The sequence below is a fragment of the Rattus norvegicus genome, chromosome 6 (assembly GCF_036323735.1).
Source record: "Rattus norvegicus strain BN/NHsdMcwi chromosome 6, GRCr8, whole genome shotgun sequence".
NCBI classification, from domain to species: domain Eukaryota; kingdom Metazoa; phylum Chordata; class Mammalia; order Rodentia; family Muridae; genus Rattus; species Rattus norvegicus.
Genome location: NC_086024.1, coordinates 100,894,844 through 100,906,864, shown reverse-complemented (window position 1 = coordinate 100,906,864; position 12,021 = coordinate 100,894,844). Strand labels below are relative to the sequence as shown.

At 46.1% G+C, this 12,021-nt stretch overlaps 1 long non-coding RNA gene across 4 annotated transcripts in view; it reads right to left on the bottom strand.

Moving 5' to 3' along the window:
- Nucleotides 1-8,188, bottom strand: part of LOC102556012 (uncharacterized) — a 38,531-nt gene extending 30,343 nt beyond the window's left edge. The window contains exons 1-3 of one of the 4 annotated variants that reach the window (XR_593090.4): nucleotides 7,114-8,183; nucleotides 3,800-3,978; nucleotides 920-1,332 (exon numbers count right to left, since the gene is read on the bottom strand). This is a non-coding gene — a long non-coding RNA (uncharacterized LOC102556012). Of the gene's footprint in view, nucleotides 1-919; nucleotides 3,979-7,113 lie in introns of those variants that run through there. The other 3 variants (XR_354922.5, XR_010052712.1, XR_010052711.1) reach the window with 3 other exon arrangements.
- Nucleotides 8,189-12,021: the final 3,833 nt, after the last annotated feature.

The window sequence follows — 12,021 nt, the reverse complement described above, 5'->3', positions numbered from 1 at the left end:
TCTCAGCAGCCCATGGTGGCTCACAGCCATCTGGAATGGGATCTAATGTCCTCTTCTGGCATGCAGGCATGAGTGCAGATTGAGCATTCATATGCATAAAACAAATAAATAAATATTTTTTAAAAAACGCAAGTTCACAAAAAGTGAAGAGAGAAAATGGACTCAACACCCATGTAAACAAATACACACAGATTCCTACTGGTTTTCTTTGCGAGGCCGAGGTAGAGCTTAACCTCAGACTTCTGGTAATGGCAATAAAAATCTTCAAACAGGAACCTAAGGATGACTTATGGGACAAGGCACTTGCCACACAAACATGAGGACCTGGGTTCAGAGACCCGGCACATATGTAGGCACACACACACACACACACACACACACACACACACACACACACACCTGTAACATGCCTAGCCCTAGCCTACTCCCACAGGGGGCAGTTCAGATTCAGGAAGAAGGACTTCCCTAGAGAAATAAGGGTCAGGGGCTGGAGAGATGGCTCAACAGTTAACAACACTTGTTGCCTTTGCAGAGAGGACCCAGGTTCAGCTCTCAGCATCCATGTAATGCTTCACAACTCAGGATCCAGTGTCTTTTTCAAACCTCAGCAGGCACGTGGCATACGTGTCATACACATATACACAAACAGGCTCTTGCAGAATCTGGATGCCCACCACCATCAGCCCCTCCAATAAGTTGCCCCTGTCCCTCCGAGGGCCCCCCTTCTCTGTGGTGTCATGGGTTGCACTCCAACCCTGCAACATCCAGTCCCTGGACCCGAGAGAAATGTTCTCCCAGCCTTCCTTGGCTTTGCCTCAAGAAATGCTCTCTTCTCCTCACTTGCTTTAAGGCTCACTGAAGTATCTGCCTTCAGTTGGCTGTCGGTGACTTCAAAAGCAAAAATCATCAATCGACAAAGTCCTGTCTTAGGGTTTTAATGTTGTTAACAGACACCATGACCAAGGCAACTCTCATAAGAACAGTTGATTGGAGCTGGCTTACAGCTTCAGAGGTTCAGTCCATTATCATCAAGGCAGGAGCATGGCAGCATCCAGGCAGGCATGGTGCAGGAGGAGCTGAGAGTTCTGCATGTTCTTCTGAAGGCTTCTAGCAGAAGGCCGAATTCCAGACAGCTAGGATGAGGGTCTTATAGTCCACGACCATAGCGACACACCTACTCCAACAGAGCCACACCTTCTAACTGTGCCACTCCCTGGGCTGAGTACGTATAAAACATCGCTATGCTTCCATGGTGATTGTAATGGAAATACAGTGTCTCTCGAAGGGTAGCCGAATGAACGACTTTTGGTTCTTCTCTTACTGTTAGTTAGGCTGTAAGGTCCACAATAGCAGGGAACAAGTGTTATTTGTCTTTCTAAGCACCTCCCACAGGGGCTCAGTGATGGCTAGTTGAACTGAATGCAATTTTAATTGAATTACACTGGCTTCAGAATAACACAGAATTCTGATATGAGTACAATCCACAACATGTTATGAAGATTAGTTATTACCACTCGAATATCAAAGCACCAACATATTCTCTCATGAGCCACTTCCAGGTTTAAAATCCATGGCTTAGTGATTGCTGGGTATGGTTCCTATAATCCCAAATTCAAGACCAGACCTGGTTGACACAGTGAGTTCTAAACAGCCTGGATCAATGTGTTGCAATTTTATCACAAAATCAAAATCAAAGGACTGGGATGTGGCTCAATAGAAAAGCACATGCAGTGTGTATAAGGCCTTGAGTTGAGTTTCCAGCCGTTGTGAACCCTACAAAAGGAACCACGTGGTTGAATATCTGTGCCACACGCAGGAAGTCACAGTTGGGTTCAAGGACTATAGTTTTGTGACATAGAAAATGAGGGAAGTGGGTGGTTGAGGTGGTTCCCTCATGAAGGTGCTTGCTCCTGAGCCTGACCACCTGGGTTCAATCCCCAAGACCCGCATAGTAGAAGGAGAGTACCAACTCCTGTTCATTACACTTCAATCTCCAAAAGCACACCCTGGCATGCTCACACACACACACCCTGGCATGCACACACACACACCCTGGCATGCACACACACACACACACACACACACACACACACACACACCCTGGCATGCTCACACACACACACCCTGGCATGCTCACACACACACACCCTGGCATGCTCACACACACACACCCTGGCATGCTCACACACACACACACACACACACACACACACACCCTGGCATGCTCACACACACCCTTATACACAAACACAGTAGTAATAGTAAATAAAAATTTTAAGTGATAAAATGAGGCAGTGATAAAGTGATAAAATTTTGAAATTGTAACTGAATACTATGTCGGTACTGTGTCTGACAGAGACACCATGAGAACTTGAACTTAACCCTAAGTTGAAGACAGCTTTTAAGTGTCAGTAGACTTTGGGATCCTTCTAGAGACCTTTCCCAGAGGCTTATCATCCACTGTGATCATATGACTGCAGGTTGTGGTGGTGCCTCCTTTAATCTCAGTACTCCAGAGGCAGGCTCAAGGGTAGCCTGGTCTACAGTGAATACCAGGGATAGCCAAAGCTACATTGAGAGACCCTGTCTCAAACAAACAAATAAAACAAAACATACAATTGTCAGAGTTTTGCATACAGCATCCTCAGCACGAACTATGAGTGAGCAAACACTGCTCATCTCCCCATTGAACTGAGGGAAAAAGAGAGGCAGCTTTGAGGTAAAGTGACCGCATCCATGCCTAATGGTCCCTCATCGGATGTAGAGGGAGGTGCCGGGACTCAAATCCACCCTCTTGCAAGCCTGTCTTGGGATCTGGAGGAATCTAAATTCTCTCATATTTTATTCTTGTTTCCACTTGTGTCTTCCAATAAAGAGAGAGCCCCGAAATGCTCAGCACGTGACTACTGCCCACGAGTACCTGAAGACTTTTAAACAGTTTTCAGTTTAAACAGTTCCAATTAGCTTGAAATTCCTCCAAGAGACCGTCCCTTCCGGTATCTTAGCCCACCCATCTTTTCCAGGACCTCAGTTTTTGGGATGTTTTCCTATATTGGAAAGCTTCACAGTGGTTAGGAGTGCTCTCCAGTTAGGCCCCCGAGGTTGCCATATACGGGAAAGGGAGTCAGGAATTTTGCTGGTCATTTCCTCGTTCGCATGCCAGCATCAGCCTGGTGTGGGGGTGTGTGCCTGAGATCTCAGCACTGCGCATGGCCAGACTGGCTCCTAACCATCAGGCCAAGCTGGGGCACACAGCACGGTCCTATTCAAAGAGGGATCCAGCACCACCCTATTCTCTCTCCCCAGCACTTCCTCTCTCCTTTTAAAAAAAATTTTATGTGCATGAGTGTTTTGTTCACATGTATGTCTATGCACCACATGCATGCTGGTGTCCTCAGAAGTCAGAAGAGGATATCAGACCTCCCCGAACCGGAGTTACTGATGGTTGTGAGATGTCACGTGGGTCCCGGGAACCCAACCCAGTGCTCTCTCTGCAAGGACAAGTGCGCTTACCTGCTGAGCCATCACCTCTCCAGCCCCTGCTGGTTTGAGCATTCACCCGCTCCTTGGTTCTGTACGTGGGGACAATGTTGTCACCCAAAGCTCTGAGAAACCCACTCTCGCTTGTGTGTGTATGTATCTTGTTTCATGGTGTCCGTGACAGTGTGAAAGGTCCTAGTGAGATTAGCCCTCGATGTCTGGCATGTTAGCAGCTCCTAATTTGGTATCATTCACTGAACACAAAATTCTCAGGCTCAACCCTACCATACAGGTCACTGAAGAAAGTATTTATACAAACCTCTTTCCTCATAAATATACTCTCCAGGCTTCCAGATAGCTTTGGAGGCGAGGAGATCCATTCACATTCTTTCTAAGAACCGCCACTAGTTATCTGAAGTGTTTGCTTCTCAGGAAGAAAACAGTCTCGATTTGTTTCCAAACCTGAAGGAATAGCGATGTTTGGCCACAGTGCAGCTCCTGGAAGACAACCAATGCTGAATTTATCTAAAGGCAGGAGACAGCAGTGCTCTTTGGAAACCAAGGCTCGTCCTGGCTCCGTGGAAGCTTCTGAGCGGCCTCTGTGCCTCATCGTGTCCACAGACAAGCTCTGCTTTTACCGAGCGCTAAGCAGAGAAAAACTGCCATCTGGTAGCCAGCCAGGGCCACGATGAGCTCAAGAACTGGGTGTTTTTAAACACTGGTTTCTGTAGTGCTTCGTTTATAGCCTGTCTCCAAGAAAAGTAAAGACAGACCCTTTAGGAGTGGGGTTTGGGGTGGGGGACGGGGGTAAGGATCAGGGACTTCTGAATTGGCCTAATGTGATGACACTATTGAGGGTAAGGGAAGAAGATTATTTTTGAAATTTCCCCCAAATTGCGCTTTTATTGATTATGGTTAAAACCACGCAGCACAGCACGGAAGCGGTAGCTCTAGAAATTAAGTCTAAATATGCCAATGCATGAAGAGCTCACATCAGCTATGTAGAAGGTCTAGTAAGTTTCCACTTGCCATCAATTTGTTATGTGTGTAATCAATGTGTGTAAAAATACTTCTATGTATTTGTCTTACTTAGGGTTTCTATTGCTGTGATAAAACACTATGACCAAAAACAACTTGGGGAGGAGTTTATTTCCCTCACAGTTCTATATACCAGTTCATTCTCCAAAGCAGTGAGGACAAGGATTCGGGCAGTGCGGGAGTCTGGAGGCAGGAGCTGATGAAGAAGTCATGGACCAATGATGCTCACTGACCTGCTCCCCATGGCTTGCTCAGCTTGCTCTCTTATAGAATCCAGGATCACCAGCCCAGGGATGGCCCCACCCACAGTGGCCTGGGCCCTCCTACATTGATCACTAATTGAGAAAAGCCTTATGACAAGAATGCATGGTGGCATTTTCCCAACTGAAGCTCCCTCCTCTCTGGTGACTCTAGCTAGTGTCAGATTGACATAAAACTAGCCAGTACAGTAACAGTATTTCCCACAGTAACCCCTGAGTGTGTGTGTGTGTGTGTGTGAGAGAGAGAGAGAGAGAGAGAGAGAGAGAGAGAGAGAGAGACTATATAGATGCCTGCCTTAGATTAAAAACATTTTTTGAACCAGAGAGATAGAAAAGGTATATTACACATCTAAAAGCATGGGAAATAAAAATCCGCTGATTGGAACTATATAGAGCAGTCAGCAGGAAAGCATGCTAATTGGATCCCTGAGCCTATGTTTTAAAACCCAAAAGCTGGGCCTGACGGCACCCACTTGTAATCCCAGCATCAGGGAGGCAGACACAGGAGCGTCACTGGAGTGTTAGGTCAGCAAGACCTTTCTCAAGAAAAACGAAACCCATGTGCTAACACCCGAGTTTGCCAGTGGCCACTCGGATGGTTAAATATTAACGTTATTTCTGTATTTCCTAGGCAGAAGTGAGAGAAGCAGACACGGCAGGTTATATATTCTTGTTCTCTGATGAAACGAGCACATTAATTTTTAAGAGAGACATTCTTTCTGCCGGCCCTCAGTTCTGAGAAGGAAATGGACTTAGTCTCACAGTGTAATCCCAGGGCGCAAGGTGAGTTCCACAAGGCTGAGCATCATGAGGCTCAGGGGCATTCAGTTTAATGTTTGAGGAGTGGAAGATCACCCAGGAAGCGTGGCTTAAGGGAATTAAGGAAGACTGTCACAAGCTGCTAACTTTCCTGTGTGTGGCATTAGAGTTCAGAGCTGTGGAAATTTTTGCTGTCTGGGCGCCAATGTTGAAAATTCAGGGGCCAGTGAAATGACTCAGTGGGCAAAGACATTTGCAACCGAGCCTGGGTATTGGGACCCACATGGTAGAAAGAGAGAATCAATTCCTTCATCCCTGACTACCAAACAGGCACTGTGACACACATGCCTCGTACACACAGATAATAAATACAGTTTGAAAATGTCCACCTAGGGGGCTGGGGATTTAGCTCAGTGGTAGAGCGCTTACCTAGGAAGCGCAAGGCCCTGAGTTCGGTCCCCAGCTCCGAAAAAAAGAACCAAAAAAAAAAAAAAAGAAAATGTCCACCTTGTTCAGGTGATATACGAAAAGGGGCATCTGGGCACTCAGGAGCAACACGGAGAATATGGGAAAGACATTAGAACCCATGCCTTCCTATGCAGGGCTACCCCTAATGTGGGCTTCTCCCACACAGTCTCAGAAACCTCATGGTCTCCCCACAAACTAGACCATGTGCATTAAAATACTAACACGAGGACTGGCTCAGAGGTTACGAGCACTTTCTGCCTTCTCTGGAGAACCAGGATTCCCAGCACCCACATGGTACCTCACAACCAACTCTAACTCCACCTCTAGGGGATTTGACACCCTCTTCTGGCCTCCATCAGGCAAGCACATGGTACACAGACAAACAGGCTAGCAAAACAGCCGTTAGCATTCTGTCTAAGCTCCACTCCCACAGTTACCTGGCAACTGCCAGGAATGGTTGACTCACTATAAAAGGGGCCACTTGCCCCCTCCTCCCTCTCTTGCTCTAGCTCTCTTTCCCTTTTGTCCCCTTTTTCCCCAGTTCCCAACTCCCTTCTTTCCACATGCTCATGGCCGGCCTCTACTCTACTCCTCTCCTCTTCTCTACTCTCTCTCTTTGCCCTACTACCCTCTTAACTCCCCTCCCCATGCCCTGGATAAACTCTATCTATACTATACTGTGTGTGGCTGGTCCCTCAGGGGGAAGGGATGTCTCAGCATGTACCCACTGAGGCACCCCCTTTCCCAGACCTCCAAAGAGCATAATTCCCCTCTCTTTTTCTATTTATAAACACATCAACAGCCATATACATTCAATTTTGTAAAGTACACATATGTTCTGGTAACTCCTACTTCTGAAAAGCCAGACACCAAAACAAATCAATAGCAGGGCTCCCAGCAGCTTAGTGAAATTCTATCTCAAGGAACCTAACAAACAAACAAACAAACAAACCAACTAACCCCAATTAACCAGCAATCAAGACTCCGGTCCAACAAAGACGGACTCTCACCATCTCTTAGCAAATGCATCATCCCCTAACCCCACCCCCACCCTCGGCTTGGAGCACATCAAGCCTTCTTTTGACAATCTTGGTCTCTGCTTACTCACCCTGTATCAGAGGGCTCCACTCCTGCAATCCTGCACAGTTGACTGCATGGTCTCACATCTGATGGTCCCTTTTCTGTGGCCATCTCATCTTACTCAATGTCACCCATCTGCTCCCTGGATCACAGCATTTTTATCTTCCGTGACGCTCTGCTCTCAGCGCCTCTCCTACTTTATTGGTCACTGGTGTTGTGAAGTTGATTTGCGATGTGGGAGCAGGAAGGGATGTAGCACCTTTTTCTCCTTGACATCTGCCTCTTGTAATGTGTAGAGAGCCCTGTATCTGGGTTCTTTTGTCTTCTGCCTGCATTCTCCCCTTAGCTAGCCACACGCAGTCCCGTGACCAATTGCTTCCAAGTCTCGATTTCTAGCTCAGAGAGTTCCCAAGAATGTGGCACTGGTGCAAAATCCAACTAATCTGTATTCCCTTCTCCTGTCACAGTTCTAAATGTCCCAGTTCAAAGGAGAGCCCAAGATGTTTCCTCCTCAGCCTGTTCCTCATCCACTCTCCCCTATTTGGAAACACAGAATCCCCAACTGCTCAAACCAAGAAATTTAATCATCCTTCCTTGTATTTGTTATCCCAGCAGCCAGCCAGTCAGTCCATCTGCAAATTTTATCAACACTGCCCAGTCCAGAATCCATCACTGGCTTTGTCTCCTGGGAACCTATGGAGTTTCTACGTGCCCCCACCTGCCATTCCCCGTTCTCCTCACCTCCAGCTCACATCCCACATAATAGCCAGAGAAATTCTTTCAAACGCAGATTAAATTAGGTTGCTTCTTTCTCTAGAACCCTCTACTCTCTCCCTGACTCACTGTGCAAAACCCTAACACCCTACAACTTGCAAAGCGCAAGCCATTTGTCACTGTTATCTCTCATCCACCAGGAAATGCGTGCCCCATGCCTGCTCATCTTCCGGAGCATTCTTGGGGCTTCATGTAGCAGGTGCACAGTAAACACTCGTGGTGAGTCAATAAACCAACAGTTCCGAGCAGTGGTTCTCAACCTTCCTAATGCTGCAACCCTTTAATACAGCTCCTCGTGCTGTGGTGACCCCCCCAACCATAACATCATTTCGTTGCTTATAGCTGTGATTTTGCTAGTTATGAATTGTAATGTAACTATCTGTGTTTCCCATGGTCTTAAGCAACTCCTGGGAAAAGGTTGTTCTCCCCCCTCCCCACCACCCCACCCCCCTGCCCAGGGGTCGCGACCCACAGGTTGAAAACCTCTGTTTGAGCTGATGAGGGCTGTATCTGAAGCACACCGTGAAGTTGTGCACGGATCCCTGCCTATGCAGGATGCTGCACATCTCGTGTGAGGGGTTTACAGTGGTGGGTGGATGCCATCCCTCTAGAATGGATTTCTTTTTTAAAATCGATATCAATTTCTAGTTGTCAGCAGCACAGATTTTCACATTGTCAGAGTGTGATATTCTTTGCTATGTAGTTATAATGTAAATATTTGGGTTTTGTGATAGTCTTGGGGGAACCCCTGCAAAAGAGTTGCTTGGATCATCGAGGGTCTCGTCCCACAAGTTCAGAGCCACTGATTAAGGTCAAACTTAAGGTAGACCTGAGGTGGCACGTGGGGTGCTCCCTCCCTTGCCTGCCTCTTCACGTGACAGGCACACGTCCTCAGCACAAGTGACACAAGTGAGTCCTGGGTCCTTTTTTAGTATATATTTATTTTGTATATGAGTACACTGCAGCTGTCTTCAGACACACCAGAAGAGGGAATCGGTTCCCATTACAGATGGTTGTGAGCCACCATGTGGTTGCTGGGATTTGAACTCAGGACCTCTGGAAGAGCAGTCGGTGCTCTTAACCACTGAACCATCTCTCCAGCCTGAGTCCTGGGTCCTTAAGCAGATGCTCCCGCCCTGCCTTTCAACTTTGCACTTGGGCATGGTTATCAGCACTCAGGAAGGGAAAGGTTAGAGGAGACAATGAAGCAACAGCATTCGGCTGGGAACTGGCACCATTACACAGTTGGTGACTCAGAGGAACCACACAAAAGAGCATACCTCCCCCCCCCCCACCTCTCCAAAGAGAAAGTGCCTGTAAATCCACGTGATGGAGGTCTGGGGTCACACCCCAGGCCGGCATGCTTGGCACAGAGGGGAGCTGCTGCAGTTTGCTTTTTTTTTTTTTTTTTTTTTTTTTTGGTTCTTTTTTTCCGGAGCTGGGGACCGAACCCAGGGCCTTGCACTTTCTAGGTAAGCGCTCTACCACTGAGCTAAATCCCCAGCCCCTGCAGTTTGCTTTATGGAGAGGATGATTTTGTTTGTTTTAAAATCTTTCGTGCTCTGATCTGCGCTTAATGGAGAGAAGAATTCACTGGCAGGGGGTGCAGTGGCTTCTCACATCCAGGTCTCTCATGGGCCTCATGATGCCAGCTGCACCTAAGATTCTTGTCTAGGTCTGTTACTCTATTCAGGTTTTGCAAAATGGGCCACCAGAGAGGTGGCTCAGCAGGTAGGAACACTGAGTTCAATTCCAGCACCCACAGGCAGCTCACAACTGTGTAACTCCAGCCCCAGGGGACCCAATGTCCTCTCAGGCAGTGCCTCTCCGTGATACACAAACATTCAGTCAAACCACTCATACCCAGAAAATAAAAGTAGTATTTTCAGTTTTTCAAAATGATAATATTCTAGATGGGACTTTTTTAATTTTGCCAAATGATAACATTCTAATGGGACCATCCCTTTCTAATTATTACTTACAGTGGATCTATAAAGAGAAAAATTTCCATCATTAACTATTTGGGTTGCCCTGAGATACGGTTTGAAAGGGAAATTACTGCCTACTGTTTTGAGGTTTGTTGGGTTTCAAAGAGCACAGGGAAAGAGGCACATCTCAGATGAACAGCTGTGTTCCTCAGGAAGCGAGTTATCCAGGCTCCAGTGCAGGGGAGTAACTCTCCAATGGAAAGGAGATGTCAGGTCCTCCTCTCCTCAGTCCTCATCGATATTTCATGGATGGTCAGCAGCCCACTGCTAAGTCCTTAGCCTCTGCCTCACAATTCAGCCTGCCCCACATGCTCTCTGTTCTGTTTCTGAGCTGCGCTCTGGTTCTAGCCAGTATTTCCACACATAACCCACTTTATAACCCACTTTAAATTTCCTCATGGTCCTATCAAGGCACAGAGTACTGGCAGGTTATTAAAAAGTGATTGCATATAATCCAAGGTGATGAGAGTTGTCCAGTCATCCTCTAAAGCACTGGATAGTATCTATATGTATCTATAGTTCCAATCTAAAGTATCTTGATGGAGTATTGAAGTAGAAAAGGCAGGGCATAGGAATATGAGAAGCTGGCTGGTCATATGCAGTCAGGACACTCTTAAGAGAATTTTTAGTGTTCTGCTTTCTCCTTTTTCTTTATTTATTTTACATGTACGAATGTTTTGCCAGTATGCATGCCTTTGGATCATGTGTTTGCCTGGTTTCTGTGGGGTCCAGAAGAGGGTGTTGGAGTCCCTGGAACTGAACTTAGAGCTACTTGTGACTGCCACAGGGGTGCTGAGCCATCTCCCCATCTTTTTTTTTTTTTTTTTTTTTTTGTTCTTTTTTTTCGGAGCTGGGGACCGAACCCAGGGCCTTGCGCTTCCTAGGTAAGCGCTCTACCACTGAGCTAAATCCCCAGCCCCTCCCCATCTTTTTTATTGATTCTGGAACCTCAGCCTAGGGGATGGTGCCACCCATCCTCAGGACTGGTATTCCGTCCTCAATCATACCTTTCTGGAAACACCTTCACAGACTTACTAGATGTGTTTCCCTATGGTGATTCTAAACCTGGCAAAGTGGACAGTGATAAAGAGCCATCCCATTCCAGTGAGGCTGGTTCATATTTCCTTAATTCTATGGATCCTTTGGTCACATTCTGCCTTTTGTCCTGGAACTCCTAAATAATTTTCTGAATTCTGCATACATTAAGATTCAGTCCTTAATACTGGAAAGTTTTATGAGCTTTGACCAATGCGAGTGCGAATGCACAATGTGCTGGTCGTCATGGCGTTACACAGAATAATTTTGCGACCCTGAAAGCATCATTCTTTACTACCCAACCTTCCCCAACTTAGGTCCTCAGAACTGTTTGTTCGTTTGCTTGTTTGTTTTGTTTTTTTCTGATATCTACTATCTTCCTATTTTTGTTTGTCCTGGATATTATGTACTTAGAATTATCTACAGATTTCCTAACTCCACAATATCTACTTAATATTCACCTGTATTTTTGTTTGTTTGTTTTTCAAGACAGAGTTTCTGTGTGTAATAGCTCTGGCTGTCCTGGAGCTTGCTTTGTAGGCCAGGCTGGCCTCAAATGCACAGAGATAAACCAGTGTCTGTCTCCCGAGGGCTGGGATTAAAGGTGTGCACCGCTACACCTAGCCATCTGTATCTTGTATAGCTTGATGGATCACTCCTTTTATTGCCAAATAACACTTTATTGTATAGTTAGACTGCAACTATCTACTGGCCTATTAAATGGCTTTGTGGTTGTTTTGGCTACAGATGACTATGAAATAAAATTATTATAAATATACTTTTGTGTAGTTGTATAAATTATTTTAATTTTACTGTTAGGATGTGTGTACTTGTGTGTGTGTATGATGGTTATGTGTGTGTGAAGGCTATGTGTACGTGCCACAGCATATATGTTGGGTCAGATGGCAACTTTCTCTGGAACACACACACACATACACACACACACACACACACACACACACACTCAAAATGTCTAGGAACATCCATTTAAGGCTGTAGTTATATAAGTAACAAAAAAGTGTCTTCCTCTGGAATTATAATATATATATGTATACACACACACAGTATATAGTGTATGTGTCTACTCTTTAGGGAGGAATGACAGGATTGTCTTCTATCCTGAGCATGCACAGGCACAC